Below are 9,463 nucleotides of genomic sequence, written 5' to 3' on the forward strand. Positions count from 1 at the left end.
GGCTTTGATGCCACCCTCTAATGAATGAGAATTTCTCAATAAATCTGTCAGAAAAGCACTGTGGGGAGCTCTACTGTGAGACATTACACCTGAATGCTGGAGTGACAAGTTGGAGCGTTGGGGATCAGGAATGATGAATAAGCAGGACAATTTCCACAGTGTTCTCACTGCCCTTGTGCTGCACACAGAACACAGTGACACTCATGCACCAGGGCACATTAGATATGGGTCCCCTTAGCCCAGGAGGGAGTAGAACAGCCCTTCTGGAGATGTTTGTTTGGTTTGTTTCTTTTTGGGCTTTTTTTTTGTGATGGAGAATGTAAAACTGTCTCTTTGTGCTCAGAGGCAGGAGGAATGATGCCAAGCCTGGTAAATCAGACAAGGGGCAGCAGAGCTACGTACCTAGCTAGGATGCTGCAGGTACACTGCCAAATATTGCCCAGTGCAAGGAGAAGGCACTCTTAAGAGTGAGGAATTCTCTGAGGTCCTACATAACCCCCAGAGCTAGTAATCTGTCTTGGTAGCCCATAGTTTGCTCTGGATAAGCAGGTGCCTAACACCTGAAGCAGGGAAATTCACACCCCTTCAGCCTGGCAGCTGCCCTATCTCTGCAGCATGCAAGGTCTCAGGGAGGATTTTCTGCCTTGCAAATGAAGATTTGTAAGGGCAGGATAAAGAGGAAATTAATTACAACCCTGCCCCAGCGTGTCCTTACTCATGGTTACTAAAGTCTGCCAGTCCCTGCCCCACCATCTGCACTCTGCAGTTAACATTGGTGCTTTTTTAACAATTTGCTGGCAGCTGTGAGGAACTAAAAACTTCATTAATAAAGCCAATTTATGGCTTTATTTTTGTTAGTGCACAGGGAACAATAAGGCTTGGGCAGTGCTTGTGTCAGCTGCACTCACCTCTTCAATTAGGCTGGGGGATTTTTATCTCAAGCTCTCAGATAGCCAGTCCATTAAAACTCAGGGTGGACAAGGACACATCATTTGCTTAGTGCTGCAGTGAAGACTCTGGCTTTGGTGATGAATGTTTCATGACCTGATCTCTGGAGAATTGGACACTGACCACGTAGCAAGTGGCTGAAAAGAAAATTGTCCAGCTTTTCCTCATTTGCCCTGAGCCATATGTTGCAGAGCAGTGACAAGTGCAGCTGTGAGTTACAAGACTTCTCTCTGTTAAAAAAAAGCGGCTTCTCTGGCAAGGCTCTTCCTTCTACCATAAATGTGCGTGGTACAGTCAAATTCCTCTCTGCAGCCCAAGAATCATAGTGCAAGTCCTTGTAAAAAAGTGCTAACATGAACTTCTGCTTCTACAGATTGCTGACCGTTCAGAGATGTGGTACAGGATCTTGTGTTTCAGATAATTCCCAAAAGCCAGCAAAGATGGAGATCCCTCAGTGAACCTGGCAGCTCCCAGGGTGCTCCCAGTGCAGGGGCAGAGAGAGCTGTCTGGAATGAATCTTTGTTTCTTCACACAGGAACACTGATGTGGATGGTAAATGTGGAGTTATTCCACATTTCATTCCAGTGGAGGCCCCACAACCCAGATGAGCTATTTTCTGTTGGTGAAATCATGAGAAAATGTCTATCTACATAGTTCAGAGCAGTTGCAGGGGAAGCCCAAGCTGGCTCTGAGCCCCCAGAAGTGACATTGCAGTGTTAGTGGTGGCACTGCCGAGGCTCTCAGTCTATTTTTAAGCAGAGGCAATGAGCCCATACAGAGAAACTTCTGACAGACCAGGAGCAAGTGTTTTGGCACCTAGCAGGGGTTCTTCTCCCTGCTAGTTTATTGTGCTGTGTGAGCAGAACTCAAATTCTAGCTTTTCTCCCATCTCTGTGTGGTTTTGCCTCCTCAGTGAGACTTTGCCTTCTCCCACTCCAACTGCATGAGCAGTGTGGAGCACTCCAAAACCTCTGCAAGAGGAATTGGTGTGGAGCCCAGGGTGCGGTGTGGTGTGAATATATAATCAACTCCATTTTACGGGGGGAAATTTGGAGGTTCAGTAGAAGCAGCTATTTATTAAGGTCAGGCTGAGGCCCCGTGTCCTCATTTCTTGGGCTGTCCTACCTTCTGCTGAGCAGCTGGTGGTGAGGCAAGCTGTGGGGGACCCAGCAGATGGTGGTGAGGAATGGTGTGTGAGGGAGTGTGGGAAGCAAGTGCAGTGGAGAATGTGCCCAGATACCTCTGTGATACTCTCCCAAGCACTGGGATCCGACGCGCAGCAAAACGACTCCACACATTTCTCCTCTGCCTCAGTTCCCTTCTCCAATCTACTCCTTTGCAGCTTGTATTGGAATGGTTTAATTGAGTTTAATTAGCCCCTAATGCAGGGCACGTCTGCTGCTTGCCTGAGACATCATAATCAAAGAAGGGTCTGCACTGAGGAGTATCAGAGCTGCTCCTGTCCTCACTAAAACAAGAAAAATAACAACCAAGCCTCAGGAGGGAATTCAGCATCTCCCACACCACTGAGCACAGCTGTACCAGGTCTCTCTTGTCACTGCTTGCATGATTAGTGACATATCATTTGTTTGCTGCAAAAGGCACATAAGTTGAGGGAACAAAGCTGGTAATTAGAGCAACACAGCTCAGATGTGACACGTTCTGCCTGAGCTTCCAAACCAAACACTTGGCTCTGCTTCTTTGGATGGCATTTCTCCTACGCCCACCCCAGAACAGCAACCAAGCTGATTTCAGGCCAAGGGAGGAGAGTTAAAGGGCTACCAAAGGGACATCCTTCTGCTTCACACTCAGGGCTTTATATCTACACCCAGACAATAAGCTTGCGGGTATTCTGTGAAATGAAAATGTGCAGCTATTTTGACTATGTAACCTTAGCACCTTGTGTGTACCAAGGTTTAAAAGCTCCTCATGAAGGCAGTTCTAACCCAAGAATATAGTGTACACACAGAGTTTTGAAATGACTGTAAGCCCCGCAGCATGCTCAGAGAAATATCAGCTCTGGGCTTGCTTGAGCCAGTGGACAAATCAGCTGTAAAGCTCAAGAGGAATAGTGCAAAATTTCTAGCATCAGCCTTCTCCAATTCAAATCAGATATCCTTTATTCTGATTTCCTCAGATAGTACCAAAGTGCCCTGCTATCAGAGTGAGAGCCTCTGCTCCATCTCTGCAGGCAGATATTCATCAGTAATAGTCAAGATCTGAACTTTTTTCACAAGTCATATGGCCACCAGAACTGTGCTCTCTCTGTGGCAGCTACTGCTTTCCACTGGCTTTAAGCATTAATTCAATTACATCTTCCTGGCTGGTGTATCTGGCATCTCTGCGCATTAGAGAAGTATTTGGAAAAAATATTTCAGCTTCTATGGCATATCCCTGAGAAAATGTTCTGTCTGTTGCTGCTTTTAAGTGAATCTCCTGCTCATGGATCAGAGAATGTTTAAATTTAGGTGAAAACAAAAATATCAGCTGTATTTAAAGACATGGATGAGAAAATCAGAAAGTACCAGGCAGTACGTGTTCCTTAAGCAATCAGCTGCCTCTGATCCTCTCAAAACTCTTAAAGAACGTGGTGGATGTGGCTCTTTAATGTATAATTGCCATTTAATGTCACTGAAAAGTTCACCAGGGGACCTGCATGACAATATGAGAGCCAGCATGGACTCACAGAAGTTCCCTCACAGCCCCCTGAAGTGTTGCCATAGCAAGGTCTGCACTGATCTCTGCTGATTCACAGGAGCTGCGTGGTGCTGGCTGTGCTGGGGCAGGGCAGGCTGAAATGGGCACATTTCTGCACGGCTCTCAGAGCAACTCGTGGTGCAGAAAGACAAGGATATGTAGATGGAAGTACAAACGAAGCAACCAGAAACTCTCAGAGGTGGCTCTGTTGCAAGCTGGGAGTATCTGCAGCGTTTGCCAGGAGGAAAGACAGGAAAATAAAATCAGATTCAGAGAATGAATAATGATTAGGGGTGGGGAATACAGATTATTGGCAAAACTAAGGGTAATTTAAATGGAGTTTGGGTTAAAATATTAGTTAGCAAAATTAGCTTCAATTGTAGTTGTGTCTGGATTTGTTTTATAGCTGACAGCACAGAGGTGTGATGGAATCTAAATCCACAGGATTTGAGTTATCCTGCTTTGTAGCAGTGTGCTGAATGCAAGGCCTCACCTCAGCCAGAGACTGGACATTTGCAGAAATGTAACTGGAAGATTACTTGGGTCTATTTTAGTATATCCAAACACGCTTTGCTTTAGGCAGATATCTGTACTTCTCTTTCTTCTGCCTGGTATCCAGAAGAAAAATAAATGAAATCAGAAAAAATGTCTAAAAATCTCCCGATAACAGCATATCTAAATGAGATTCCCAGAAACATGTCTTGACCTTCAGCCACTCTCAGTGATTGAAAACATAGGTTTCCCAACATTTCTTCTTCCCAGAGAGTGAACGAGAACTTTCGGTGTAAAAGTTCTGTCTTCACTGAACTTTTCAGCTGAGTTGTCAGCTCAGACCCATTTTCAGCCAAAGTTCTGCCTTTTGCCACCTCAGAAATGACAAGCAGCTGAAGAAGGGCACTTCATCTGCTGACTGCTAGCCAGCTCTTTCAGAGGAAGGGCAGTAGAGGGGGAAGTGGAAGAAGAATCCATTTTATTTCCTTGTGCATCTTTAAGCACAGGAGTTGGCACTGCTGTAATTATCATCATTTTCTCCACTGGCCACAATGAGCTGCAACAAAACCTGCTGCACTCTCTGTGGTGCTCCATCATTTCATATTTACTGTTCTGCTCTGGGGTTTGGCTGATCTGGAGTGAAAGAGCAGCCTCCAGAGTGACAGCCCTGCTTGCTCCCTCCTAAATCAAATCATAAAGGATTTCCTGAACTCTGAATGACTGGTGATTGACTGATTATACAGCTTTTCACCAATTTTAGTCATGTGAAAAGCTGGTGCAAAGAGCTGGGGACCTTTTCAATGCCCTGAATGAGGTATCAGATCAGATCCACAGGCAGGGATGTAGCTCCATAAACTGAGAACAAAACATCAAATGTGTGGCATTGCTCTGTGGCTCTGATGCAAAGGAACAGAGCAAAATATGCTTTTATCCTCAGAGAAGATACACAGCCCTTCCGACTGTGCTGGAGCTGGCCTCAGGAGATCAGTGAGGTTAGCCAGAAAATGCCTAGGTAGCTAATTGGTTCTAATTTTTTCCAAGTAGCAAAGAATCGAGAAAAGTACTGCAATGATTACTTTTCAATGTATTCTTTTTTTAAACAAATTAGCTGGGATATTAGTTATACCACCCGTCTCAGGCTGACATCTTGACCTCAGCAATTTCAATTTTCCTTCCAGGCTGCAGAGACCAAGGTTTTGCACAAAGATTTCTTGAAATGCTTGAGGCGCTGGCAGTGTTTGCTGCTGGTTGTAAGATTCCTCTCTGAGCCTAGTGGGCCTCTATCAAACATGATTCATTTGACTAGTGACAAATAGGATCTGAACTCAACAAAATTTAATCAAAATGGGATAATGTCTGCAATTTCAGTTCAGGCTCTTGCATGGATTTCGGGTGAGCTTTTGCTTTCATAAGCTCTCGAGTGTCACTTTTTGTCTTTTTTTTTCTTTCTGAAATTCCTTCTGGGCCTGCATTATTGCTACAATTTGTTTCACCTTTCACATTGGGTTTTTTAATCTATAAGAGCCTACTGTGAGTGACTGTAGCTGAGATGCTCTGTAAAGTAACTGTTGAAAAATAATAGGTATTCAATTACTATTCCCTTCTCATCTCATTTCTTCTCCCCAAATCATAATAATTTTGAGATTATGTTTTCTTTTTAAATTCAAATCTAGGAAAAAAAAAAGGGATGTTTTTTCAGGCAGTGATTTCTTTGACATTTCCTTTCCTGGGACTCCCATCTCCCTTCCTGCTTTTCTTACCTTGTTCCAAAGATAAGGAGGAAGTTGTCAGCATGGATCACACTCAAGGTTTTGTGTAGCTGCATTTCAACAAACTCTTAACTTTCACTTCTGAAATTCCCAGTTTCCCATCCCTGAAGAGAATGGTGGCAGAAATCTCAGGTTCTAGAAATGGTTATTGGGAGGAAGAAGCTGGACCAGGGATCCTATGAGCCAATGACAGAAATTGTGCTGGGGTTTGCATCACCCAGAGTTGATCCTCAGTGCTGCCCTTCCTGCTTAGAAACCTGTGAACTGCTTGCCCTCCTGGTTGTTATCTTTTGGTTTGGTTTGAGCTTAGGCTGGAGAGCTTCTCACAGGGCTCTTTGTTTCCTGGCAAGTCTGTTTTCTTGGGGTTAAAAAAAAAAGGAAAATAGAAAAGCACACATCTCTGCCAGGCTTCTATGCTCCCACATCCACACTGTGCCACTCAGGAGCAGACCAGCCAATAGCAAATTCTTAGCTGATGTTGTGCTTTCCCAACCTTCTCCCACTCCATTTCTCTTCTTTAGCCCTCTAATTTTCTACCCTTTAGCTGAGAACATTGGACAGGCTTCCATAGCCCATTTAAAAAATGAGATGTTATTTTACACAGCCCTTCAATGAAACAATCCATTATGTGTTTGAAAGCAAAGTGGCAACTTGTGTCCATCAGCCTCATGTAAAGCTGCTCAGCATCATGAAATGGCTGCTGTGTGAAGAACTGGTGACTGTTAGTTCTACTTTAAGTAATCATATTTCTCTAATGCACACATTATTTTGTAGAAAATCTGAGCTTATTTTAGATGAAAGATAGTGTGAATGTATCTTCATGAACAGTGCAATAATAGATTAGAGGATAAGCTGGGATTTCAGATCAGAGCCGCTGTGATAGCCCAAATCTAGAGCTGCACATTTTAGTTCCTCTCCAGGAATTTGCACCATGGCTGCTATGTGATCATGCAAATAGCTGTAGGCTAAGTTCAGATGGATGGTATTCAGCATTTAATCTTCCTCTAGAAACTCTGGGATATGGTAAAGCTCAGATATGGTAAAATTTCTCCTCTCAGCTTACAAGGCAAAGTAGGGTTTTACTAAGAGATCAGAGAAATGCAGTAACCACAAAGGAGGAAGGCCCATTTGGATTAGAGACCAAATTTGAATTTATCTTGGGTGTGCCATTGTTGTGGTCACTGTGGATGGCACCAATTTCATGAACAACCTCTGATAGTACCTGAAAAATAATTTCCAGCAGCACTCAGCACTAATTTTCACCAAGCCAAAGTCAAGCCAATTTTGAGATGAGATTCCTTGTGTGATGCTCACTGCAGCCATCCCAAAATGTGCTATGCAATAACCAGTGCAGAAGTTGTCATTAACAGATGTTGGCTGGAAAAAGCTGATGCTCTTTTGTCATCTATTGCTGTAAACACTGTCCTGCTCAGTGTCAGGCCCTGATATGAGCATTTGCTCTGTCTATTGCATGTTAACACTGCCCTGTTCCGTGTCAGGCCCTGATATGAGCATTTGCTGCACTTGTTCATGTAACCATTTGGTCCAAAATTCTCTGAACACAAGGAAGGTGCAGTGGGGCAGAGCCAGTGAATGCTTGGGTACCTGCTGACCTCCTGCTGGAATCAGATGCTTCTTGCAATTCCCACCAATTTTCCCTGAAATTTTACCACTACCAGGTTGTTAAAATGAAGTTTTTTGTGTGGGGAAAAGGCCTTTTATAAACGTGAGGCAAATCAGAACAGCCACTGCTGGAAAATCACAGATCTTGGTGAGGATGTGCCCATCTGGTGGCCTGTCCCCTCTGCAGTGGGACAGGGATTGTTCTCAGCCAGGCTGGCAAAAGGCTCCTGATGGGGGGGACAGAAGGTACAGCCCAGCTGGACTATGCCAATTTTTAGAGTATAATGCTAAAGAGATTTAATAAACTTCATATAAACCACCACATAAAACCAAACCAAGGAAAACACCAGGAAAATCAATAAACGCAAAAAAACGCTCCCAGAAAAGCAGGGCAGTGGAAGGGGCTAATCCATTAAAAGTAAAGGATTTTGGTTTACTGGTTGAAAAAGTCTGAGAAATGTATCAAAGGCCTGTCCAAATAAATCCCTGATAAAGAAAGCATTGACCTGCTCAAGAAGAAAGTCTGATAAGTGAATACATTTCGAATGCAGGATCCAAACCACATTGCCCAGTAGCAAGCACCTTCTCCCCTCCCTGTATTTTCAGGGTTATCTATCATAGAAATAGCCACACGTGCAGTGAAAATCAGTATTTGACAGGTTTCTGCAGTACAGCAGGCAGCTTTGCATTCTGGAAGCATTTAAAGGCAAATCTGTGGGTATCTGACTTAATTTTTACTTCTCAAAGTCCAGTGAAGTTCTATGTCAGCCTTTTTCCCCTATCCAGGCCTGAAATTGATATTGGGGAAATGGTGAAGTGTGTCAGCTTGGGTTGGGGTGAGATATCCTTGGTAAATCCATGTTGTTTATCCATTTTCTAATTAAGCCTGTGACTGTAAGAACAATTTCCTTTGAAGCTGGAATGTTGCTGAGGTTACATTAGCAGGCCTGTTGATGGCAAAACCTGTTTTCATCCTTTCTTTTTGTATAGGCAATATATGGAAGCAAATTCCCTTGATAGGCTTCTTGGATGGCCATGCTCCATGGCCTGTGATTTTATAATGCAGTTGTATCACTCTTCTGGCACAAGAGGTTCTCATCTGCTGCTCTCAGAGACATTTACTTGATCTCAAGTTCAAGGCCTTGTCTCCACATTCAGCTTTCCTTACTCACCATGAGACAATTTCAATTCACACTCTGTGTTGTCTTTACTTAAATCTCATACTTTCCATGCAATGTCCTTGATTTGTCTATTTTTGTCCCCCGTTTGCTCCCATGTCAGGGAAATTTCTACTCTTTGGTTTGCCCTGCGTGACAGATCTCAGCCTCACCGTGTCAGTTCTGACCTTGGCTCTACCCAACAGGGCACAGCTGGCTTTTTGCCGCTGCTTTTCAGCAGAACCGGCCCAATTTGCCTTCTTAACTCTCTTGTAGGCAAACATTGTTGTGGAAGAGGTTTGTCTTTGCTCATTCAGCTTTCTCCCTCTCTGGCTGTAGAGGCCAAAATGAATTGAAGGGACTAGAGAGCCTGAGTAGCAACAGAAGGGTGGGATTTTTAATGATTTCTGTCCAGGACCTGACAAAAGCATCTGCAGTCAGCAGCCTTCCCACTGCAGTGGGCTTTGTTTGACAATTTTTGTGAGTCAGAACATGGGAACCAGGATCCACTGTTCCTAATCAACCTCTACAGCAACCTATTCCCTCACCAGTGGTAAACAACAAATCAGCAAAATCCTGCAACACAGAGCAAAGGATTCATGCTTATAATAACGAGTTTTCCATGGTTTAAATGACAGCACTCTGAAATTAACAGTTCTGGAGTCGTTGTATTCAAGTATTACATCTTAAAATAATTGATTGTAGAATAATAGTTGTGACATGGCAGCTGTGCAACGATTTTTTGTAAATTACATTGCTTTTCATTTGTTCCCAAGT

This window comes from Geospiza fortis, unplaced genomic scaffold (genome assembly GCF_000277835.1).
Source record: "Geospiza fortis unplaced genomic scaffold, GeoFor_1.0 scaffold55, whole genome shotgun sequence".
Classification (NCBI taxonomy): Eukaryota; Metazoa; Chordata; class Aves; order Passeriformes; family Thraupidae; genus Geospiza; species Geospiza fortis.